Below are 26,630 nucleotides of genomic sequence, written 5' to 3' on the forward strand. Positions count from 1 at the left end.
TGAGAACAACACTATAAGGATTGAGGCGGAGAAGTTATCCTGCAATCTGACACTCGCCAAGATTGAGCACTCCCGAGTAGAAGATGCAATGAGCACCGAACTCCGGGTGGCGCGCAAGGAGGCCACCGATCTCCGCCATAAGGTACAGCTTTTGGCTCAAGAGAAAATTGAGCTAGAGAGCAAGCTGGTGCCTTATCGCGTCAAAGTGGCTGACCTGGAGGCCTTGATTAAAACTGGCGCTGCCAAGGTGAAGAAACTGGAACAAAGGTTAGCCGATCGGGAGGTCTTCCTGGGGAAGGTGGAGAAGGAGAGGGACGACACCATGGCTAAGCTTGCTGAAGCCAACAAAGAAAAAGGGAAGATTGCTGCTGAACTGGGCCAGGTGCAGGCAGAATCCAAGAAGGTTGCTGAAGACCTTCTTCAAGCTCAGGAAACCATCGAAAAACTCAAGAAGCAAGCTGAAGAGCTGGAGCAGCAGAACGAGGGGCTGAAGAAACAAACTGAAGAACTTAAGAAACAGATCGAAGACCTTAATCTGAGTTCTGCCCAAATTCTGGCTGCTGGATTCGAGGCCGCACGGGAACAGTTCGCCTGCTTGTTCCCCGATCTAGATCTCAGCATGGTGTCCCTCAACAACGAGGTGGTGGATGGGAAGGTTGTTCCCACTGAAGACGGATTGATTCCCCCCCCATCTACTACCTTTAGGCCTTCTCCTTCATACAATTGTAATGAACTTTTTTCTTTTTCTGTACATGTGCCCTGAACTGATATTTACTTAACGACAAGGTCTTTGTATTTCTTCTTGTAACTTCTTTGTCTGCTTTAACTTTCCTTGCACAATTTACTTCAAAGAAATAACTTAGTAATTTCGTAAACGCAATCGTGTACTTAACTGTTTCGAACCACCAATCTTCGGACAATAACGCTTTAACAACTTGTAATCTCAAGGCAATGAACCTTAGCGTAAAATCACTCTTCAAACAACGAACTTTAACTCAACTACTGGCTTAAGACACCGCTAACTCGACCTGCTTCATCAAAACGGGTCTTTAACTTTCTTGCCACTGCATGAACTTTTCCTGGTCGCCAAAGACTCTTGGCAATATCAGCTTCTTTCTGCCTTCACAACTTGGCCATTGTTCCTTCGTCTGGGGGTAGAGGCGCCTTTCGGATCCTTCTCTACCTTCCTGAACTTCAGAACAAAAGACCGGGTGACTAGGCGTTCTCTTCGAACCTACCTTAGCCACCCCCCAAACTTCTTCCACCCTTTGCACCATACCTGAACTCGTTCGAGACGAGAAGGATTTTATCTTGCCTGAACTCGCTCATCAGTGAGAAGGTCTTTAACTCGCCTGAACTCGCTCATAGGCGAGAAGGTCTTTTAACTCGCCTGAACTCGATCATAGGCGAGAAGGTCTTTAACTCGTGCCTCTACATTGCCCCAGGGGTTACATCTCCTCTCCCCCAGAAACACTGAGGACTTTCGCTGGTTCCTCTACATTGCCCCAGGGGTTACATCTTCTCGCCCCCAGAAACACTGAGGACTTTTCACTGGTGCCTCTACATTGCCCCAGGGGTTACATCTTCTCGCCCCCAGAAACACTGAGGACTTTTCACTCTTCCTCGCCTGCACTCACTCGACGGCGAGGAGGTCTTTATCTCGCCTCAGGACGCGCGAGGGCGTTGAGGTCTTTTAACTAGTGCCTCCGATCGCCGAAAGACGATGAGGACTTTAACTTTAACTGATGCCTCCGATCGCCGAAAGACGATGAGGACTTTAACTTTAACTGATGCCTCCGATCGTCGAAAGATGATGAGGACTTAAAAACTTTTGAGAAAACATGCAATCTAAAACAACTTTGAGCTTCGAAAACTCTTCTTTATTGGGTGGCCTCATTAAAAACCCTCCTTAGGGAAAAAAGAGTGCCCCCTTCAAACTGTTTTAACAGAGACATTGTAATATAACTTTGTGTTTGTCTTTACTTACAAAGCTTCTTAACTGTAATACAACTTGAGGTGCGTGGCGTTCCAAGTGCGAGGAATCGCCCCTCCTTCCAATGTCTCTAAGCGGTAGGCGTCGTTCCCGAGCGCCTCGGTTATTCTGAACGGTCCTGTCCACTTAGGTGACAGCTTATTCTCCATCTCGTACTGGTGGGCTTTCCTCATCACCAGGTCGCCTTCTCTGAACTGTCTTGGCATCACCTTCGAGTTATATCTTCGTTCAATCCTTCTCTTCACCGCCTCAGCTTTCAATCTCGCCTCTTCCCTGACCTCATCCAGTAGATCTAGGTTCAACCTTCTTTCCTCGTTCGAGTCTTCCTCTACGAAGTTCTGGAATCTCGGCGAGCTCTCCTGGATTTCTACTGGAATCATTGCATCACACCCATATACCAAGCTGAACGGGGTCTCATGGGTTCCTGACTGTTCGGTGGTGTGGTACGCCCAGACTATACGGGGTACCTCCTCAGCCCAACTTCCTTTGGCTTTCTCTAGCCTTCTCTTCAAACCTCTCAGCAACACTCGATTAACTGACTCTACTTGGCCATTTGTCTGAGGGTGCTCGACGGATGCAAACACTTGTTGAATTCCCACCCCTTCGCACAGCTTCTTCAACAGGTGACTTGCAAACTGAGTCCCATTGTCCGACACCAGGCGCTTGGGCACACCAAACCGGCACACGATGTTCTTCCACACGAAACCTTCGATCTTGTGCGCGGTGATCTGGGCCACTGGTTCTGCTTCGATCCACTTGGTGAAATACTCAATCGCCACCACCAAGTACTTCATCTGCCTGATCGCCAGCGGGAATGGTCCCAGGATGTCGATTCCCCGAGTATGAAATGGCCAAGGGCTGTAAATCGACTTCAACTCCTCGGGAGGCGCTTTGTGCCAATCGGCGTGCTGTTGGCATTGTTTGCAACACTGTGCATACCTCTTGCAGTCTTCTCTCATCGTTGGCCAGTAGTAACCTGCACGGAGAGTCCTTGCGGCCAGAGCTCGACCCCCGACGTGGCTTCCGCATATCCCTTCATGGAGCTCTGCCATAATCCTCGTGCATTTTTCGCCATGCACACATTCTAGGAGTGGGTGAGTGAACCCAAACCTGTACAACTCGCCATCAATCATTGTGTACTTGCTAGAATTTTTCTTTATCTTCCTAGCCTCTGTCGGATCCAGCGGGAGAAGGGCATCTGCCAGGCACCGCTTGTACTGTGTTATCCAGGTGTCTGGCTCATGGGTAGCGCAGACCTGCGTCATGTTCACCTTCTCTCCTCGACATGCTCTAATTCTCGGCGATCTCAAGGTCTCTTGAGTCAAGGATTTGTGACTCCTCACCGCTTTCTCCGTCGACTTGCTTATCTGAAGAACCAGGTGATCTGCTACAAATGCTCTCGGCGTCTTCAGAGTTTCTTGAATCACCGTCCTCTGCCTACCCCCCTTGCCTGAACTGGCGAGCTTAGCTAGCAAGTCAGCTCGGGCATTATGCTCTCTGGGCACATGCACTACTTCAAAGGAGGCAAAGGAACTCTTCAATTCCTGCACATACTCCAGGTAAGCCGCCATTTGTGGATCTTTAGCCTGGAACTCGCCTGTTACTTGCCCTGTGACTAGCAGCGAGTCACTCTTAGCCATCAACACCCTGGCTCCCATCTCTTTGGCCAGCAAAATCCCGGCGATCAACGCCTCATATTCTGCTTGATTATTGCTGGCTTTGAAGGCAAACCTCAAAGATTGTTCGATCAGCACGCCGTTGGGCCCTTCCAAAATGACTCCAGCACCGCTACCCTGTTGGTTCGACGATCCATCCACCGAGAGCACCCAACGGAAATCGTCCCCTTCAACTCGTGTCGCCTCAGATGAGAGCTCGACCACGAAATCTGCGAAGATTTGCCCCTTGATCGGGCCTCGGGGCTCATACTTAATATCAAACTCTGACAACTCTACTGCCCACTTTACCATCCTTCCCGCAACGTCAGGCTTCTTCAAGACCTTCTGGATGGGCAGGTCAGTCATCACCAGTATCGTGAAGCTATGAAAATACCACAGCCAGCGCAGCCTTTTCCAGGGCCTGATATCTCGTTTCGGGGCCCTGCAGTACCTTACTAACAAAATAAATAGGCTTTTGAGCCTGATCTTGGTCCTGGGCGAGCACCGCACTCACCGCCCTCTCAGTTACAGCAAAATACAACCTGAGAGGGGTTCCACCAGTGGTTTACACAAAACCGGCGGGCTCGCCAGATACTCCTTCAGCTTGACGAAGGCTTCCTCGCACTCCTTCGTCCAAGCAAACTTGTTATTGCGTCTTAGGCACTGGAAGTAGGGATGGCCCTTCTCTCCGCTAGCTGACACGAAGCGAGACAGGGCGGCCATCCGACCTGTTAGTTGTTGTACTTCCTTCACGGTAGCTGGGCTCCTCATCGCCAAGATGGCGGCACACTTATCCGGGTTGGCCTCTATTCCTCTTTCGGTTAAGAGGAAACCCAAAAACTTTCCAGCCTCCACGCCAAAGATGCATTTCTCTGGATTCAGCTTCAACTTGAACTTGGCGATCGTCGTGAACAATTCCTCCAAGTCTGCAACGTGCTTACTTTTTTCTGGCGAGGTCACGACCATGTCATCGACGTACGCTTGCACATTCCTTCCTAGCATCGGTGCAAGTACTCGATCCATCAACCTCTGGTACGTGGCCCCCGCGTTCTTCAGCCCAAATGGCATCACCTTGTAGCAGTAGCACGATCTCTCGGTCATGAAGGCAGTCTTCTCTTCATCCATGGGATGCATCTTGATCTGATTATACCCCGAGAAGGCATCCAGGAAGCTCAACAACTTACACCCTGCAGCACTATCCACCAGGGCGTCTATGCTTGGTAAAGGATATGAATCCTTTGGGCAGGCCTTATTCAAATCAGTGAAATCGACGCACATGCGCCATTTCCCATTACTCTTCTTCACCAGCACGACATTTGCCAGCCATTCAGGGTACTGAACTTCCCTGATGTGGCCTGCAGCGAGGAGTTTCTGTGTTTCGTCCCTGATCGCCTGCCTCCTCTCCTCGTTGAACTTTCTTCTTCTTTGTCGCACTGGTCTCACCAAGTTGTCCATCGCCAGATGATGGCACAAGAAGTCGGGATCGATCCCGGGCATGTCCGAAGCGGACCATGCGAAGGCATCCAGATGTCGTTCTATCACCTTAGCAATCTGGTCCTGGAGCTCAACCTCAAGAGATCTTCCCAGCTTGAAGATCTTTCCCCCGATCTCTCTCTCGAGCCACTGCTCGACGGGTTTTTGCCTGGTCTCTCTAGCGATCACCGCCCTGGCGATTCCCAGTTCTCTCGCTTCCTCAGGGCGATTCCTTGCCTCTTCTTCCTCCAGACCAGCGTTCCCCTCCCCCAGCTCAGCATCCACCATCTCCACGTCTCTTCCGGCGGTCTCTTCTATTACCGTCGATCTGGGCTTCACACCCGGAGGCGGGGTGGTTGTCACGTAACTCACCGATCTCTTGTTTTTCAGGCTATTCTCATAGCACTTCTTCGCTTCTTTCTGATCGGATTTGATGGTGATCACCACCCCCTCCATAGACGGCAACTTCACCTTCATGTGCCGGGTCGACGGTATAGCGCCTATCCTGTTGAGCGTGGGTCTTCCCAACAGAATGTTGTATGCTGAAGGAGCGTTTACGACAAGGTATTTGATTTTCTCTGTTCTCGAACCCGCCTCATCTGTAAACGTAGTCCTCAATTCTATGTACCCCCTGACCTCCACCTGGTCACCAGCGAAACCATACAAACACCCTCCATAGGGCCTCAGCTGGTCAAGGGGCAGCTCCAACTGCGTGAAAGTCGGCCAGAACATCACGTCTGCCGAGCTTCCTTGGTCCACCAGCACCCTGTGGACCTTTCTTCCTGCTGTTATCAACGAAATTACTATGGGATCGTTGTCATGAGGCACAACATCCCGAAGATCTTGCTTGGTGAATGTAATGTCCACATCCGGCGAGTGGTCTTCAAACATATCCACTGTCATCACAGACCTCGCATACCTCTTCCTCTGTGATGCGGTGCATCCACCACCCGAGAAACTCCCTGCAATGGTGTGGATTTCCCCGTGCGTAGGCACCTCGTGCTGCTGAGCTTCTCCACCTGCTGGTTGGGAGCTCGACGCGCCCCCCATCCTTCTATCCAGCAAATAGTCATTTAGGAACCCGCTCTTAACCAGATCGTCGAGCTGGTACCCTAAAGCCAAGCACGAATCCACAGTGTGGCCAAAGCCCTGGTGAAACTCACACCAGGCGTCTGGCTTTGGTCCCAGCACCTTGTCGCCCACCTTCTCGGGCGCCTTCAACCTAGCTGATATATTGGGAATGGCGATTAGGTCCGCCAATCCCATGACAAACTTGTGCTTAGGCGGGCGATTGTACTCCCGGCGTGCTGGTTGCGGGCGTCCCTGGCCCCGGCCCTTGTTCTTCCTTGGATCATAAGGATGGCGAGTCCTCTGATCCCTTCTGGCCGCCGCTGTCTCCAGCTCCCTTTGTGGCTGGATCCTCGTCTGGGCGCGTGGCCTAGCGGGAGCCACGCTTCCTCTCTTCTCGGCGACTTCACTCTCGTCGGCGATGTGGGCCACCGCAAGTCGCCTAACCTCAGCAAACGTGGCGGGGTGAGCCCTGATCAATGCCTCGCCGAATGGTCCCGGCAGCACGCCATTCTTAAATGCATAGACCAGCATTTCTTCATCTTTGGCCGGCGATCTGACCATCTGCGCCCCAAAGCGATTCAAGTAGTCCCTGAGGGACTCTCCCTGATATTGCCTTATATCAAACAAATCATAAGACACCCCGGGCGGTGCCTTATTCACGATGTACTGCTCGACGAAAATCTTTGAAAACTGTTGGAAGTTGGTAATGTGACCGGTAGGCAGGCTCACAAACCATTCCAGCGTCGTTCCCTGGAGTGTGCTCACGAACATCTTGCAGTACACGGCGTCTGACCCTCCTGACAGCATCATCTGCGTATGGAACGTGGTGAGATGAGCCTCAGGATCCTCCACGCCAGTGAAAACAGCCTTAACAGGTACCACACTCGCAGGAATAGGCGTGTCAGTAATCGCCTGAGCGAAAGGCATAGGAAAAACTCGAGGCGGCGTTGACGGCGCGACCTCTTCAGCAATAGGACGCCCTCGCTGCTCCTAAAGAGCTTGACGCAGCTCTTCAGTCACCTTGCTAAGCTCATCATTCCTGGCCCGAGAGGCGGCCAGATCCTCATGCATTCTCGCCTGTTCTATGCGCGAGGCTTCCACAGTTGCCTGCAACGAGCGCATGATCTCTACCATCTGTGCCATGGTCATGGCGGCGGCGCCTTCAGCAGCAACGGGCGCAACTGGACTTGAACGGTTGCTTCTCATTTTTCTCATGAAAACTCAGCAAATCACAGAGAATAATGATCAACACTTCCTTCAGCGACGATCGACTCAGCGATCAATCGGTCAAAACTGCGCGAAACTCCGCAAGAAAACTCAAGAACACAGCGAACCTCCACAGAAACCTGCAACTCCACCAGAAAGCACCGCTTCTCCCACAACAAACCAAATGAGTCAAAGAACTCAAATCTCGCCGAACAAAACTCGCGCGATCAGCAGAGAACTTCACCTCACCGAACAAGACCTCAAACGAACGGTGGAAAACGTGAAAACACCGAACAACGAACAAAACTTGATGAACAGCGAACAATGGCTGTACCAGCACACAACCACACAGAAAACTACGAAAACCTCCAAGAACTCACGCTAAGGATGGGAACAAGATTTACACGGCCCCGCGGTGGGCGCCTGATGATCCTGCCTGTTGACCAAAACGTTGGAACTTGCCTCGTCAAACTTGGAATGACGTGTGCACCGCTTCAACCTCCGTCCTTCGTCACGATCCACCTCAAGAACCTACAAAAGAACAGAGCGGCGCCGCTGCGGCCGATCGCACTCCAACGCCCAAGAGCAAAACTCTAGAACTCTCAAGGAACTGTGCAATGTTCTCTCTCACAGTATGCTCAAGAACTCGCAAGCGTAAAGAATACAATCTGAACGTGCGTACCTCAAAATTTCGTTGGGGAACCCTTAAATACCTGGTCACTTTCTCTCTCCTGTCAGTTACAGACCTGGACACGTGGCTCGCATCCAGCTGTACACGTGCCATCATCTGGAGCCTCCTTGACTTGGGCGCTGCTTCTGACTCTCCTTTGGCTAAGTTACTTATGCATGATACTGCTCAGTGCATAGCTAACTTGGAGCGCGATCTTTACTGGAATTGGCGAGTTAGGGTGCCTTCGTACACCTTCACTGTGGTCTCGCCGGCCGCCTTCATAATCTGCATCACCTTCATCTTCGGCGATGTGCTTACTCCGGCGATCTCGAATCACTTGGTCGCCTGAGTTTACATCTGGCGACTTCATCTTTAACCCGGTGACCGCCGGTTCTGGTGTGCTGGAGATCGGAGCACGCCAACATAATAACTGGTGACTTCACGAGCCCCCCGACCTCCTTCCCTTCTGCCAACCTGGCGTCTCGTCAACACGCCTATACTGTAGCTTGGTGCCACGTCATCACTTCCGACTACCAGGGCGGTACAAATTTAAATTTGGAAACGAAAGGCTTAGTCGTCCTTATGTAATTTAGGGTAGATTCAGATCGCATGCATCCAGTCCAAAGTTTTAAGACCTCATCGCCACCTCGCGATCGGAGGCACTAGTATAAAGTTTTTATGTCCTCATCGCCACCTCGCGATCGGAGGCACTAGTATAAAGTTTTTTAAGTCCTCATCGCCACTCGGTGATCGGAGGCACTAGTATAAAGTTTTTTAAGTCCTCATCACCACTCGGCGATTGGAGGCACAGATAAAGTTTTTAAGTCCTCATCGCCACCTAGCGACCGGAGGCACAAGTATAAAGTTTTTAAGTCCTTCTCGCCACCTGGCAATCGGAGGTGAAAGTTAAGTTTTAAGTCCTACTCGCCTAGAACGAGTATAGGCGAGAACAGAATAAAAAGTCCTACTCGCCTAGAGCGAGTATAGGCGAGAACAGATCAGAAGTCCTACTCGCCTAGAGCGAGTATAGGCGAGAACAGATCAGAAGTCCTACTCGCCTAGAACGCGTTTAGGCGAGAACAGATTGAGAAGTCCTACTCGCCAAGAACGAGTATAGGCGAGAGTTCAGAGCAAGATGACAGATATGTACAGATGAGATTAAAATCCGGGTGCCTAGTCCTTGAGCAGGGGTTAAGGGATTCCTTCGGGACGCCCCCTCCTCAAGTAGGAATAGCTAGCCCCAGTACCAGATAACAGTTAAAATCCGGGCGCCTAGTCCTTGAGCAGGGGTTAAGGGATTCCTTCGGGACGCCCCCTCCTCAAGTAGGAATAGCTAGCCCCGGTACCAGATAACAGTTAAAACCCGGGCGTTTAGTCCTTGAGTAGGGGTTAAGGGATTCCTTCGGGACGCCCCCTCCTCAAGTAGGAATAGCTAGCCCCGGTACCAGATAACAGTTAAAATCCGGGCGCCTAGTCCTTGAGCAGGGGTTAAGGGATTCCTTCGGGACGCCCCCTCCTCAGGTAGGAATAGCTAGCCCCGGTACCAGATAACAGTTAAAACCCGGGCGCTTAGTCCTTGAGCAGGGGTTAAGGGATTCCTTCGGGACGCCCCCTCCTCAAGTAGGAATAGCTAGCCCCGGTACCAGATAACAGTTAAAACCCGGGCGTTTAGTCCTTGAGTAGGGGTTAAGGGATTCCTTCGGGACGCCCCCTCCTCAAGTAGGAATAGCTAGCCCCGGTACCAGATAACAGTTAAAATCCGGGCGCCTAGTCCTTGAGTAGGGGTTAAGGGATTCCTTCGGGACGCCCCCTCCTCGAGTAGGAATAGCTAGCCCCGGTACCAGATGAGATTAAAAGTCCTCAGTGCATACAGGGAAAAGGTAGCCCCTGGGCAAGTTGAGGCACCAAATAAAGTCCTCCTCACCCTCGAGTGAGTTCAGGCGAGATGAGATTAAAAGTCCTCAGTGCATCCAGGGAAAAGGTAGCCCCTGGGCAAGTTGAGGCACCAGATAAAGTCCTCCTCACCCTCGAGTGAGTTCAGGCAAGAACAGAGTACAAGACCTCTTTGCTTAAGCAGATTGAGGCAAGTTCGAAAGTCCTCAGTGCAGAACCAGGCCGACAAAGTTTTAGGCGATGACCTAAAAACCCACATGTCACTTGGCAGATCTGGCAAGCGAGATTTCAGATACTAAGAATGACTCCCGCCTGCTGCTCAGTAAGTAATTTCGTGTCAAATGTTATTACTATAGACTAACCGTTTGTTCAAGATAAGTTAATTTCCAGGAAATTAAGCGTCAGTTTATATTAAGTTAATTGGGTTGAGTAAAAACCAACCAAGTTATCAGGTGGGTTGAGTAAAAACCAACCAAGTTATCAGGTGATCGCGCAACAGATAAAAGATAGATATGTTAACGCGGTCCAAATAAAAGAAGTCATTACAAACAAGGTTCGTTGCACATAGACAGGGGTCGAATGTTTAAGCTTTTCAGAAAGTTCCTAAACAAAACATCAGATAAAAACATTAATCGGAGGGTACGATTTTGCCGTCTATCACTTCATGGTAAATTGAGAACTGGGAGAGGTCCAGGTCAGGGTAAGCACAAGCAAACTGCTCCAAAGCCGCGCCGAACCCAGAAGTCAGAACGGTTGCGGCACCGAGGTCGAGTTCTTCACCCTGCTTCTTCAGCTTTTCGTTCTCCTCAAGCGCCTGGGCAAGCTTTGCTACAGATTCGCTCAGCTCCTTATCTTTCTCGCTCAGCTCCTTGGCTTTTTGATCCATGTCAGTTTGGATTTTACCCAGCAGATCCTCCCTCTCAATTGATTTGGCCTTGAGCTCATCCACATGGACCCCCTTGGCCTTGAGGGTTTCCTCCAGGTCCGCTATCTTCTCCTGCTGATGCACGATTCTGCCCCCGAGTTCGGCGTCCTCTAAGAGTTTGGCATTGAGCTTTTGATTTAGTTCAGCGCTGTTTTTACGTTCGCTCCGCAACTCTTCCTTCAGAGCATTCTCTAACCGCGAAAACTCCAAACCCCGCATCGTAAGATCACGCTTAAGTTGTTGGACTTGGCCTTTCGCAGCACTGGCTTCAGATTCATACTGGCTCAAGGAGTCCCTTAAAGCCTCGCCCATCATCTGGCAAAGGCGTTTCTCTACGCACTCGGTAGTCACAGCGCTAAGGTGAGCGGCATGGGCTTTCAAGACCTCCTCGACAGGAAATGGAAGAGCAGGAGTCGGGATTTGGTTCTCGCCGCCACCTTCATGAGTATGAACGACCAGGGGAACATCAGGACGTGGCGGCGACACATTTGGCTCCACTACAGGCTGGGGAGGAGACCACTGAATATCCGCAGTTTGCTCCAAAACGCCTCCGGCAGCTGAGGTATTGGACGGTAAAGCATCCCTAGCGCTCTCAAAGGGTGTAGAGACGCTGGGGGGATTCTCTGCATAATTTGGGCCTGTACTCTCGTTCGCGGGTAGCTCGGTGACGGTTGCCCTGTTCCTTTTACGGATAAGTCCATCTTCAGTGCTCTCGTCGTCATCCTCATCCGACACCATTATGGGATTCTTCCTCTTGGCCCTCTTTGGTGGCAGTTTCTTTCTCGCGGGGGCAGGAGGGGCGATAGGGGAAGATGAGCCAACGGGAGGAAGCTCGCCTCGAGCAACGGCGGCTTCCGCTACAGTGTTCGGGACGGTTTGAGAACCCGCAGCGAGTTTGTGGCGTTTAACTATGGAACGCAGTCTAGCCATATGATCTTTCCCCAACATGGTGTCTGCACGAAGAGATCAATGTTCACAAATCAATCCAGTTACAGATACAGGTAATTAGCAATACAAGAATAAGCGCAGGACAGCATAATTTGATAAAGTAAAACAGACTTGGCACAGGAAGAAAAATCCAGGTGAAGTGGAGGGGCAGACCTATGTAAAAGTCTAGTTGATCCTCATAGAATTCGAACTTGATAATCGAGGAGGTGGGTAGGGTAGTATTGGTAGAGGCAACTTCATTCCAAAAGTTGCACAAGTCTCTATCAAGCTCCCCCATCTTCTCTGGACTCCTAGCTTTCCGAAAATGATCCTGGGAATCCTTTTTCCCCTTGTCAACCCAGTACAAGGGGAACCCATCGAGAAGTGTGGGGCTCTGATCATTACAGCAAACACGAACGAACTTACCCTTCCAATCTTTATAGGATTGTTGGAAGATAGAAAGGATGGATCTCCCAGCAATCCTGTTGAAGCTTACCCATAGGCGGTCCCCCGGGTTTTTAGCCTCAAACAGAAACAAGAACACGTCTACAGAGGCTGGATGGCCTAGGTGAGCACAAACAATTTGGTATGCCCTGACAAACGCCCAGCCGTTGGGATGCAGCTGAGCAGGGGCAATGTCAAGCTCGGTCAGGAGCTCCCTCTCAAAGCGAGTAAAGGGGAACTTGAGCTTAACCTTCTTAAACACGGTTGCATAAACAAAGCAGAAGGGGTGGCCATCGTTGCCATCATTATCAGTACAAACAGGTTCCCCGGGAGGACAAGGACGAATAACAACCTTGTCGTCATGCTCTTTATGGAATGTGAGGTGGGTCTTATCTCTCAAGCGAAGAATATCGGCCTCAGAGTTAATCAGGGAAGTCTCGTTCAGCAGAGCTGGAGGAGCCCATGAGTACAACAGTTTGTAATCAGGAATGGGGCGTGCGGCGACACTAATTTGTGGGGGAGTTGATTGCGATTGGTTAGGACGGGAGGGCGCAGGCCTCTGAGCCCGGTTTGAAAGGATGGCAGGATCCCTAGGTGGGTTACGAGATGTGGAGGGGTTCCCTGACGTGGGTTGTTTGCGAGATTTTGAAGGAGGGTTTCGAGAGGGGGCAGGTGTGGCCCCTGTACGAGCCATCGAACACTGCAGGAAAGACGAAAGGAGAGTAAGAAAAGGAAAGCGGAGGGTCGATAAAGAGAATGATTCGATTCGAAAACAGGAAGGGAAATCAGCATGAACAAAGGGGTCGCAGAGAGGGAAAGAAAAACCTAAAACACAGGAAAAAGCAAGACAGAGAACAAACAACCACAACGTATGCTTCAAGCAGTTAAGGGATGGTGCAAGCCGATTGAAATGCGGTGAGCACCAACGAAAGTGATAAAAGGTTTACCTTTTGATGATCGAAGGGGTGCGCGAAGAAATGATGATTAGGGAGACGAAGCGTTCACCAGAGCAAGTCGAAGGTTTGAAAGTGAAGAAGAAAGATAATGTAACAGTGGAATGGCGCGAGAAGTTAGAGTTTCGAAGGTTATGGGAAGCGCAAACGACACAAAATAACAACCATCGATGAGTCCACGTGTCATTCGATGGGAGGGGGTTGGTAAAGTGTCAAGTCAATAACCAGCGTGGGCCTTAGAGCGCGAAGCCACGTAGATCGCCGTGGTTAACTTATCACTTCGCCAAGAGAGTCGCGACCCACACGCCAGTCGAGTCGTCGAGGGCGATAACGGGACCAAAGAGTACGCATAGTCGCCGGTCGCACGAAGGCGATCTCCAGCATGTGCGACCACCGGCAATATCGTCGCCAAAGTAGAAACCAGGCGATCTGACACCACTACAAGCAAGACGTCACCAACTGTCCCGATGAGCTCGGGACGCGAAAACGCCGAAGGCTCGAATATGAAAACTCGAACGAGAGAGCATCCCACACGAAAAACGAAGGTCGAGCAGAGCCATGGATGAAGTGATCATGAGTAAGGTGGTTAAGGGGTAAGGAAATAAGCAAACACTATCTAAAGAATTCACGACAAGCACAACGAGGAAACGTCAGAGGTAATGCGCGCAACATGGCAAAGAACGTAAGCATGCAAAATAAGTCAAACAACATTTAACGTGAAGGAGAAGTAAATCAGCGTTAAAGGAATCAAGCATGGCACAGTGGCGTTAAATTTACACGTATGCTCGAAAGGAACGGGAGCGAGATGAATAGGGCAGACATTACAGGCCCAGTGCTCATACGAGGAAAAAGAGAAAATACAAATGAACCATTCTTCAGTGGTCTTCAGACCTTGGCAGGGGGGAGGACGACACTTCAGTCTCAGCCCTCAGCGCCTGGGTAAGCTGTAACCTCCGCTGGGGGGTTATCTTTGAACCTACACCAAGGGAAACAAGAGCAGTGAAGGCACCATAAGTTAAACCACGTAGAGATCTAATAAAAATGAAAAGCAGAAGTTCCTGAGATAGTTACTCGTACATATGTACTTCTCTAGGTTTCCGGCGTTGAATTCCAAACTGACCAGGGTGGCGGAGTCAAAACCTCCCGCCTCAGCCAGAATCCGACACGCAACCTGGTCGTTCAGGCTTAGTTTCTTGAAAGGTTTACCTAGTACAGCGGGAACCCATCCAGGGCGGAAGGCACGGTATCAGAGCAGCAGATCTTGAAAAACCTACCCTTCCACCCCGTGAAGGAGCTTTGGAAGGGAGTTAGGAGAACCCTACTAGGAACGTTGCTGAGGGTCACCCAGAGGTTGCTCTTTTGACGTTTCACCTCCAAAAAATGAAGAAAGATACCAACCGAGGGCGCACACCCCAGGAACCTGAACAGTACGTCAAAGGCCTTAACAAAAGCCCAGCTGTTGGGGTACAGCTGGGCTGGTGCAGCGTTGATCTCCGTCAGGAGTTCCCTCTCGAACCTGGAGAAGGGCAGACGTACTCCAACGTTTTGGAACACCACCTGATAGAAGTAAAAGAAAGGAATCCCGTTGTTGGCACGTTCGTCCCCACACACCGGCTCCCCCAGGGTACAAGGGAGCACGGTGGTGTCGTCGTCATGCCTCCTCGCGAAGGCACGGTGATTATAAGAGCATGACTCTCCTTTGTGTTTACTGATGGCCAGGGTGGAAAGAAGGCACGAGCACTCGTCCAGAAGTTCACTCGAAGCCCAGGGATAAAGATCCTTGGGACTCACTCGGGAGGAAGAAGGGTTGGCAGACATTTTAGTATGTGCTAGCAGTAAGGAAACTGGGGGTCAAGGGTTCAGTAACGCAATAAAAGGAAAGGTCGCAAAGAAAGAACGTGGAACAAGGGGTTCTTAAGAAGAAGATGAATAGTGCGAGGAAGATGCGAAAGAAGCAGGATCAGTAAGTTGGGAGGCAGGGTTTTCAAAATCCAAGCGTCATGATTAAAGTGGTAAGGGGCGTAAAACAAGCGCCTTATGGTTGGGCCACGTGTCGCGAGGTAAAGGTGCAAATTAAAGTGCCATCTGTCTCACTGAGAGAATATCACATCGTCAGAGTCCTTGAGGGTACGGTACGCCGGCGATGCAGAAATGTCATGTCAACCGGTCGAAGGATGACACGTTGTCAAAACGCCGCAGGGGCAAGCTTTAGTCTTTTCGCTGAAAGCAAGTTATCAGCTCAAGACTGGGGGGCTTGTGTACCGACCAGGTCATCGGGTGTGATGACGTGGACAAGAGAAGGGTAGGTGGTCAAAAAGTCAGCATAGTCGCCATATGTAGAAGCGGTGCTCGGCGGTATAAACGATCGGTTATCGCCGAGATGTGTCACCACCAAGATGTATCATCGCCCATCGCCCAAGAGAAGCATCGTGCAGAGGCAAGACGTCGCCTAAGTAAGACATCGCTCGAAGAGTCAACCTGCATGACGTAAGCGTTTCACAGAGAGGGGGCCCACACGATGGGATAATTCTAATTTAGGTGGCGGCACTGTGGGTCCCTATGCACAGAATAAAGGGTCAAGTCAAAGGGGCACGTGGTAATGCCCACGTGCTCACTAAAGGTATCGAGGGAAGGCTGCATGCATGACACGTGTTTAATTAAGGCACTCGAACAGTATGATGGTGCAATAAATACGGCGCTCAAGTTAGAACCCAAGGGCCATACATTGCACTCCAGATAAGGGAAGCCCATGGGCCGGATACGCTAAGATCCAAAAGATAGCGGCGCAAGGACCTTCTCCAAGGAACCCTAGATAATAGCAAGCAGCGCAGAGGTAAACCCTAGTTTTCACCTATATATAGGGCACGAATAAGCCCTAGGGAGGTACGTTTTTACAGTTGCATGAGTTTTAACCTAGTTTTCATAAAGTTACTCAGAATAGTAGTCTTTAGTTGTTCTTGACGGCACGCCCAGCTGTGAGCACAAGGCAATTAGGGCTACACAGTTCCAGTTGTTGAGATTATCATACAGCTTCTAGTTACTTTGGTGTTTCTCGCTAGCTGACTTGATCGTCGGAGTGCAAACAGCCGCGAGGGCGCCCCTTTATTCTTCTTTTTCAGGTACTCATAGACGAGGCAGAACGAAGGTGCTCTAGCTCGTTAGAACAAGCCACGCATAAAGGCGACCCAGGTCAACCGGCCGGAACAGAAAACAATGCAAAGCAATTAACAATACAAAACAAGTAATTAAAGCAAAACAATTAACTAAGCACAAATTAAAGATTACTAACTAAAAAGCTTTAAAGCTAGACGAATCCTAAGGTGAGGCTTCTAGACACTTAGAGCCATTGAAGACACACTCACCGTCTAATACGTAATTATTCCACTAATTAATCAAAGTTGAATGTAATTACAATTCAAAGGAAATACAAGAGAACTTGAATTACAAAGTAAAATTCAGATTTCCTAAACTATGCACTCCTTGGATTTTGTTACTCTTGCTTGTTGTGTTCCACAATTTGTATGTGTTTGTAATCCTATTTGTTGCAGCCCTTTGCCTTAACCTCTTAAGGTTAGTCAATTTAAATCTTCAAAACAGTACCTACTAAGTATGGATGGACTCACCACAATTGTTAATTCCAAACTTAACAAGCACCACTTCGATTTTTTTTTCACCAACAATTAGAGGTCAACAAATTTAAAGCAAAGAACAATTCAACTTAAAATAGGACAACCGCAAAGCAGTAGTTTGTATGACACAACTTGAAAGAATGTTGAATGAATTTGATAAGCAATCAAATAAGGCACTCAATAAAATGTGGCACACAAATGGAACCTAAGGAATGACACTAGAATTGATTAAAAAAAAGCAAAACAGTACTACTGGAAATGTTAGGCACAAAATGCGTGACTTAGAAAATTTATGCTGATATGGATATTTGAAATTTGAATTTAAAATTTTAACCACAAACATTTCAAGATCTTAGCAAAATTTTCGCCGTGGAATAACAGCAAAAAAATGCACCAATTAATTGTGATAAATTTTTCAAATATGTTGTCAAATTATCGCCTCTGTTCGCGCCAGGATGTACACCTTTTTCATTTGATTTATCATTTTTTTTCTATTCTTGTATTTTGACTTGATTCTTTTTTTCTTGTTTTTCTAACACATCAATCTGTGTATATCCAGAATTTCAAAAATTTTCTTCGACGGATTTTAATTTGATAAGTAAAACCAGCCAGCACAGGAAGTGATCCTATTCCTGGAATTAAAAACAGTTTGAAGAAACTTCAAGAACACAATGGAATTGATGTATAAGAATTTGTATGGATCTGTTCCGGCCGGTTGACCGGGATCGTCTTTGCGCGTGGCTTGTCCTCGCGCGCTAGGGCACCTTCGTTTTGCTCCGTCTGTGAGTACCTGAAAGAAGTAAACAAAGGGGCGCCCTCGCGGCCGTTTGCACTCCGACGATCAAGTCAGCTAGCGAGAAACATCAAAGGTGACACACCCTTGGTAGGTGGTCGAAAAAGCCGTACTGAACGATTGAAACTGTGTAACCAGAACTGTATTGCCCTACTTGCCTTGTGCTCACTGTGAGTGCGCCGCGAAGACAACTAGGGTTTTCCCTGTGTATCTGTGTTTATTAGGTTAAAAAACTCCTCCCCTATCAAACGACCCAAGGCCCCTTTATATACCTTCTGCATTTAAAACGCGTTGAAGCGCATTGAAGGCGTATAAAAATGTGCCTTGGAATATACGAATCTTAACTTACTTAACGCGTACCTTGGCAAACTTTCCCTGAAACCTTTAATGAGCCCATAGGCATTGCCACATGCCCCTCTGACTTGATCGTTATTCTGTGCAAAGGGTCCCACAGCGTCGCCACTCAACTTAGGGTTATTCCATCGTGTGAGCCCTCTTTGCTGCGAAGTGCTTCTGTCCCGTGGGTTGACTTTTTGGGTGCCAACTCACGCGCCCCAATCACTAGTCACTCGCCCTGGGGGCGTATCTACCTTTCTCTCGTATCTTGCACGTGGTTCCCCCTGGTCATGGCCCTCTCATGGCTCGTGTCTGTCCCAGGGTCTCCCAGTAGTGGTATGGATACTTCACGAGTCAGGTTTATCCCCTACTGGTACTAAAACTTATGGCCTTGAAGCCACCTTTTTCTTCTCCTTGCTACTGTTCTGAACTGTCGAGGCCCGATGTCTCTCTTGGGGGATGTCTTTGCTTAGGCGATGTCTTACTTGGGCGATGTCTTACTTTAGGCGACGTCTTACTCGGGCGATGTCTCGAGTCCCACCATGTGTTTGACTTTGACTTCTGGTCAACACCCGGGGACGGGACGGTAGACAAGCCCCCCAGTCTTGAGCTGACACTTGTTTCAGCGAAAAGACTAAGGCCTCTCCCCTGTTGTCCTCGTGGCATTTTGATGACGGGTCACTCTCTGACCGGCTGACGTGACATTTTCTGCACCGCCGACGCGACGTACCTTCGAGGACTCTGACGATGTGATATTCTCTTAGCGAGGGAAGTGACACCTCGGGTCGTATCTTAATCTCCTAACACTTGGCTCAATCTTACGGTGCTCATGTAGCGTTCTTGGTGCTTCAATTGCAATGCTTGAGTCTTTTGAAATCCCACGCTTCAACTCATTGTTTCCACTTTTTCGCATCTTTTCCGTACTGTTCATCTTCTTTCCAAAGAACTCTCCCTGCATTCTTTACTCATCGACTCTTTCCTTCTACTATATTGCTGAACCCTTCTTCTACTTCAATCCTTAGTTCCTTCACTGATAGTACGTGCCAAAATGACTGCCAGGCTTCCTTCCTCCAGAGTTAATCATAGGGATCTTTATGCATGGGCTTCGGACAAACTACTTGACGAGTGCTCGAGTCTAGTCTCCACCAAAGCCCAGAGGGACCATGTAGGGGACCCGAGCACCTACGATCACCGCGCCTTCGCGAAAAGGCACGATGATGATATCGCAGTGCTTCCTTGCACCCTAGGGGAGCCGGTGTGCGGGGACGAGCGGGCCAACAACGGGGTCCCCTTTTTTTTATTTCTATCAGGTGGTCTTCAAGTGCGTCGACGTGCGCCTGCCTTTCTCTAGGTTCGAGAGGGAACTGCTGTCGGAGATCAACGTTGCCCCAGCCCAGCTGTATCCTAACAGCTGGGCCTTTGTCAAAGCTTTCGACATACTGTTCGGTTTCCTCGGGTGTGCACCTTCTGTTGACATCTTCCTTCATTTCTTTAAAGTGAAGAGGCAAAGGAATAACCTCTGGGTGACTCTCAGCAACGTTCCTGGGATGGTCCTCTTAACCCCGTTCCAGCATTCCTTCACGGGGTGGAAAGGCAAGTTCTTCAAAGTTTGCTGCTCCGACCTCGTACCCTCCGCCCTTAACGGCTTCCCTCTGTATTGGGTGAAGGAGGTAAGAGTCCTGAAGTCCAAGTCTCTTAAGGGGCTGCCTTCGAACGATCGAGAGGCTTGCCGGATCTTGGCTAGTGCGGGGGGTTTTGACGCCACCGCCTTGATAAGCCTAGAGTATAATGCTGAAGCTCTGGAAAAATATATAAGTACGAGAGATTCCCCTTATAACCTCCTACTCCTTGCTTTTGCTGGATTCTTGCATGAGTTATCTTGTCTCTTCGCGTAGTGCCTTAGTTTGTGCCCGTCTTATACCACGTTTGTCCTTTTGGTGCAGGTTCGAAGATGGACAGGCAATGAAGGTCGCTGCTGGCCCAGGTGTTGAGGTCCGAAGATGGGGCTTCGGCCTCGCCCTGTTCAAACTCCGGAGGCCACTGTAGTGTAGCCTGATCTTGTGTTTCCCATGAATATGGGATATGTATATGATTGTCTTTTGCTCAATTTGCAACTATCATGAACCTTATCTATAATTGTAACTCTTGATTTATGCTTAAACGCTACCCGCTTTATCTTTGTATGCTTGTCTTTGCTTCTGCTTTCTTCGCTGTGTTACACGCGTTACCCTCGATACTCCCCTTTGTCATGTGTTCCGTCCGGTTGACCGGGACGTCTTCGTGCGCGACCTCAACCGTCAGCTAAGGACTCCTTCCCACTGATTGCCTGTGAGTTCCTGCAAAAAAGAGGACAAAGAGGCGCCCTAGCGGCCGTTTGCACTCCGACGCTCAAGTCAGCCAGCAAGAAACACCAAAACTGTCCACCCACGTATCTGAGCACCGCGTATGGCACTCTGAAGGTGGTAAAAGAAACTGTGTATATGTGTGTGTGTTGTCCCCTTCAGGCAAAAATATTCTCCAGTCACTTGTACGTAATCCTCAAGCACGGGCAAGCAACTAGAGAGTTTCTCCTAAATTTGTCAAAGGTTCCAACCCTCTTTCTGACATTCTCCGCGCTATTTAAACTGCCCCCCGCATTTAAAGCGCCTTAAAGCGCTTTTAAACTCAAACGTAACGCGCTCATTAAAGCGCTTAATTATGAAACGTAGCGCATTTAAGACGTTGAAACGCTTGGGAGCCATAATAGTACCTGAATGCCAAAAAGGGAAACTGTATTGAATATCTTTAATTACCTGGCACCTGACTAGAGGGTGTTTCTATTCCGGCATTGCTGTCATATACGTGGAGGGCCTCACGACATCTTGACCCCATCTGGGGGCGTTTCTGCCCATCTGGGGACGTTTCTACGTGTGGGTCCTCCTGCTTGGGAGTGCTACTGCGCTAGGGGTGGCTTTTTGGGTGCCAACTCATGCCCCCAAGTATCTAGCCACTTACTCTGAGAGCGTATCTGCCTTCCTCTCACACCCTGCACCCGGTTATCCTGGGCGTGACCTTCCTCTTGGGTCGTATCTGTCCCGAAGGCGTCTCTGGGGCGGCAGGGGTGCTTCGCGAGTCAGGCTGCCCTTCACTGGTACTATTACTATGGCCTTGGAGCCACCTTTTCCTTCTCTTTATCACTTTCCCGAGATATCGGGACCTGAGGCTTTCCCACGACGTCGCTCCCTCCATGGTCTTTCCTTCCCATGGGTATCGGGGAACCACACCGTGATTGCCTTGCTTTTACACTGTTTAATCTGGCGACGCCCTCACCTGGGCGACGCCTTCACCTAGGCGACACCTTCACCTAGGTGACACCTTCACCTAGGCGACGCCTTCCTCTAGGCGACGCCTTCGCTTAGGCGACGCCTTGCCTTAGCGACGCTTCCTCTTGGCGTCTCTACATCTGGGCGACACCTCGAGTTGACTTTGACTTTCCAGTTGTTGACTTTGACCTTGACTTAGTCAACGCCCTGATACGGGACGGTACATCATGTTCGACTTTAACTCTTTAGGTAGCACGTGCTCTTTTCTCCTACTCTCCGTTCTTTCCTTCTGAGTTGCGGTGCATACCTTTTTCCTGATCTTTTCGCTTAGAGCTTTGCTTGGCCTTCGTATCTGTGAGGGATGCTCGGAGCGTTTGAGCTTCCTCGCTTGGACCCCCAACAGCTTTAAGTGAGTTTACTGGGGAATCCGACGATGTGACTTCTGCGGCGATACCAGATCGCCTGATCTTTCATTACCTACTACATCGATGACACACAAATCCGGCGACAACCGACCATGTTCGCTATAGAACGCCAATTTCACGAATCGGCGACTATGCTCACTTATGAACTATTCATCTTTTCTCTTGTCCACGTGTTCTGCTGAGTACGCCCCACATAGTCACGTGCTGGACACGTCATTATACCCGATGACCTGGTCGGTACACACTAAGGCCTCCCAGTCTTGAGCTACGACTTGTTCAGCGAAAAGACTAAAGGGTTGAATTTTCGGCGACCTACGTGGTCGTGCGCGTTGGCGCTCATATTGTTCACTGATTTGACATTTCACCAACCCCTTCGGTCATTCGACACGTGGACTCATCAACGACCATTATTCGTTGCCGTTTGCGCTTCTCGCAACGTTCGAAAACTCTTCAAAACTCTTAAACACTTCGCGCCAATTCACTGTTTCATTATCTTCTTCCTCACTCTCAAACTTTCAAAGCACCTTAGCAAACACTTCATCTCTGCCTTCTCCTTTTCTGTTGGGTCTCTTTGCTTTCAAACTCTCATTTCTTCCCCTTTCATTTTCTTTGCAGCTTTCCTGATGGCTCGCTCCAAAGTTACACCAAACCCTCCTCCATCTACTCAAAACCCTCCGACGAAAACTCGTAGGGCCAACCTTTCCTCCCCTCGCAACCCATCAAGGGATCCTAACGTCCCTTCGAGCCAGGTCGTGGGGCTTGCGTCTTCTCGACCCAACCAACCACAGCTAAACCCGCCTCACACCAGCACGGTTGTGAGGCCCCTCCCAAACTATAAGCAACTATATCCTTGGGCCTCTTCAGCTTTGCTGGGTGAGACCTCCTCCATCAATACTGACGTTGATGTCATCCGCCTCAAGAGAGGTGATCCGGCTCACCTTTCTTTCAGCAAAGAACACGACGACAAGGTGTCCGTCCGCCCTTGCCCTCCCGGAGAACCCATTTGTACTGACAACCAGGGGAGCGACGGCGAACCCTTCTGCTTTGTCTACACCACGATGTTCAAAAAGGTCAAGCTCCGCTTCCCCTTCACTCGCTTTGAGAGGGAGCTCCTGACAGAGCTTGACATAGCCCCTGCCCAGCTTCACCCCAACGGTTGGGCGTTCGTCAGGGCGTACCAAATCATTTGTGCACACTTGGGGCATCCGGCTTCGGTGGATGTTTTCCTTTACCTGTTCGAGGCCAAAAACCCGGGTGATCGCCTATGGGTCAGCCTCAATGGGGTTGTTGGGAGGTTCATCCTCTCCATCTTCCAACAATCTTATAAGGACGGGAAAGGGAAATTCGTGCGCGTCTGCTGCAGCGCTCAAGACCCCACCCTCCTCGACGGGTACCCCTTGTACTGGGTGAATAAGGGGAAGAAAGAGGCTAGCTTTAGGAGGGCTAGGGGGCCAGAGAAGATGGGGGAGCTCGACAAAGACTTATGCAAATTCTGGAAAGGAGTCGCCTCCTCCAACGTGACGCTGGTTACCTCCTCCATCATCGCCTTTGAGTTCCAAGAAGGCCAACTTGACGTTCATATAGGTTCGTCTTTAAGTCCTACCTCCGAGTCCCCTTAGCTTGAATTCGTGCCTAGTCTTAACTTATTCCATGCATTGACTTACATTGCTCATCTTCCTGCGCATACTGGTTTGTAATTGTTGGCCTCTTTGTGCAGATATGATGCTGGGAAAAGGGAGGATGGCTGAGCTGCGCTCCATAGCCAAGCTCCACAATCTAGCGGCGGGCTCTCAAACCATCCCAAACTCGGTTGCAGAGATCGCCGCTGCTCAAGGCAATCCTCCACCAGTTGGCCCGTCTAACGCCACTGCCCTTCCCGCCCCTGAGCGGAAGAAATTACTACCCAAGAGGGCCAAGAGGAAAGCCCTCAGGGTTGTATCAGATGACGAAGTTGATGAAAGTACCGAGGACGGGCTGATCTGCAAAAGAAAAAGGGGAGTTGTAACTGAACAACCAGCAGCTGAGGTCGCCCCTCCTGACTACGTCGAGAATCCCCCCAGCGCCTCCACGCCCTTCGAGTCCGCTGGGGACGTTCTTGCTTCAAATGCCTCGGCTGCTGAAGCTGTACTTGAACAGCTTGCTAATACGCAAGCTTCCTCTCAAGTTGCAACAGAACTCCCCACCTCACCACCTCGGCTCGAGGCTCCTCTTACCATCCAACCTTGCGAGGGTGGTGGTGAGCATCAACCTTCAGCTCGTCCAACAACTCCAAGCCTTCCAGCTCCTCTCCAGGAAGCCTTGAAGTCTTTCACCGTGCGCCTAAACGCCATGGTCGACGAGTGTCTTCCCCAAATCGTCGGTGAAGGGCTAAAAGACACCTTAGACAAGTTCGAGCTCGATAACCGCGTCCATCAGGAAGTGGCGAGCACCGCGAGGGCTGAAGCTGAGAAGATCAAGTGCGACATGATGATGCAGGGCTTGGAGTTCTCGCGGGTTGAAAACGCTCTCAATGAAGAGCTCCGAAGCTTGCGCAAAGACAAAGCTGAACTGCGCCGGAAATTGCACGACAAGCTTCAGGACGCCGTCGAGTTGGAGAGCAAACTCGTCCCTAGGAGAGAGAAAATTGCAATGTTGGAGGAGGCTCGGAAGACCGACGCCGAACAGATGGCCAAGCTGGAGAAAAGGTCGATTGAGAGGGAGACCCTCCTAGGGAAAGTCGAACAAGATCGGGACAAAGCCTCCAAAGAACTGAGCGAAACTGCTACCGAGCTTGCCCGAGTTCTCGAAGAAAACGACGGGTTCAAGAAGAAGGTCGAAGAGCTCGAGCTTGAAATTACCCAGGCTCTTGAAGAGAACAGTGGGTTCAAGGCGAAGATCGACGACCTTCAACTTGAAACTACCCAAGTTCTTACTTCCGGGTTTGGAGCAGCTTTGGAGCAGTTCCCTTGCAAGTTTCCCGACCTTGACCTCTCAGAGTTTTCGGTGTATAACGAGGTGGTGGATGGCAAGATCATGCCTCCGACTTAACTGTTGTTCCCATCTGCCACTTCAATTTTACCGCCTTTGATATCCTTGTATCTTTGAAACTCTTGTTTTTACTTTTGACTTGTATGTAATAACCTTTATTCTGCTTGAATTGTTTGACATACATGTGTGCATATTGTTCCCACCGGTTGACCGGGATCGTTTGTGCGCGTGGCTGGTCCTCGCGAGCTAGGGCACCTTCGTTATGCTCCGTCTGCGATACCTGAAAGAAGTGAACAAAGGGGCGCCCTCGCGGCCGTTTGCACTCCGACGATCAAGTCAGCTAGTGAGAAACATTAAGGGTGACACACCCTTTGGAAGTGGTCGAAAACTATACTGAGTAACCAAAACTGTGGTGCCCTAATCGTCTTGTGTGCACAGTGGGTGCGCCCCGAAAACAACTAGGGTTTGTGCTCTGTGTAAAATTGCCAATATTAGGTTAAAACTTGGATCCCTTTCAAATGCTCCCAAGGTCCCTTTTTATGCATCTCTCATCATTAAAGCGCATTTAAGCGCATTGAAAGCGTATAAAAATGTCAAATATACGAATCTTAACTTACTCAACGCGTACCTTGGCAAACTTTCCCTGAAACCTTTAATGAGCACGTGGGTATTGCCACGTGCCCCTTTGACTTGATCACTATTCTGTGTAGAGGGCCCCACAGCGCCGCCACCCAACTTGGGGTTTTTCCATCGAGTGAGCCCTCTTCTCTGCGAAGTGCTTCTGTCACGTGGGTTGACTTTTTGGGTGCCAACTCATGCGCCCTAATTACTAGTCACTTCCCCTGGGGGTGTATCTACCTTTCTCTTGTATCATACACGTGGTTCTCCCCTGGTCGTGGCCCTCTCATGGGTCGTATCTTGCCCAAGGTCTCCCATCAGTGGCGTGGATACTTCACGAGTCAGGTTTTACCCCCTACTGGTACTAGAACTTATGGCCTTGGAGCCACATTTCTTTGTTACTGTTCCGAGCCGTTGAGGCCCGATATCTTTACTGGGCGATGTTCTTTACTTTAGGCGATGTCTTAGTTTAGGCGATGTCTCTTCCCGGCGATGTCTCTTCTTGGGCGATTCCTCGAGCGGTCGACCTGTTGACTTTCCTTCTCTGGGTCCCTTGAGGGATCCCACCATGTGTTTGACTTTGACTTCTGGTCAACGTCCGGGGACGGGACGGTACAGAAGCCCCCCAGTCTTGAGCTGACACTTGTTTCAGCGAAAAAACTAAGGCCTCGCCCCTATTGTCCTCCGGCATTTTGATGACGTGTCACTCCCTGACCGGTTGACGTGACATTTTCTGCACCGCGGACGCGACGTACCCTCAAGGACTCTGACGATGTGATATTCTCTGAGCGAGAAAGGTGACACTTCGGGTCGTACCTTAATCTCGTGACACGTTGCCCAATCGCACGGTGCTCATTCAGCGTCCTTTGGCGCTTCAATTGTAACGCTCGAGTCTTTGAAATCCTGTACTTTAACTCATTGTTTCTACTCTTTCGCATCTTTCCCGTACTGTTCATCTTCCTTCCAAGAACTCTCCCCGTGTTTTTTCCTCGTCGATTCTTTCCTTCTACTCTACTGCTGAACCCTTCTTCTTCGATCTTTAGTTCCTTCACTGACAGTACGTGCCAAAATGACTGCCAACCCTCATTCCTCTAGGGTTAATCATAGGGATCTTTATGCATGGGCTTCGGACGAACTACTTAACGAGTGCTCGAGCCTAGTTTCCACCAGAGCCTGGAGGGACCATGTCGGGGACCCGAGTACCTACGACCACCGTGCCTCTGCGAAAAGGCACGACGATGATATCGCAGTCCTTCCTTGCACCCTAGGGGAGCCGGTGTGCGGGGATGAGCGGGCCAACGACGGGGTCCCTTTTTTTATTTCTATCAGGTGGTCTTCAAGTGCGTCGGC

This window comes from Phaseolus vulgaris, chromosome 6 (genome assembly GCF_051622355.1).
Source record: "Phaseolus vulgaris cultivar YP4 chromosome 6, ASM5162235v1, whole genome shotgun sequence".
Classification (NCBI taxonomy): Eukaryota; Viridiplantae; Streptophyta; class Magnoliopsida; order Fabales; family Fabaceae; genus Phaseolus; species Phaseolus vulgaris.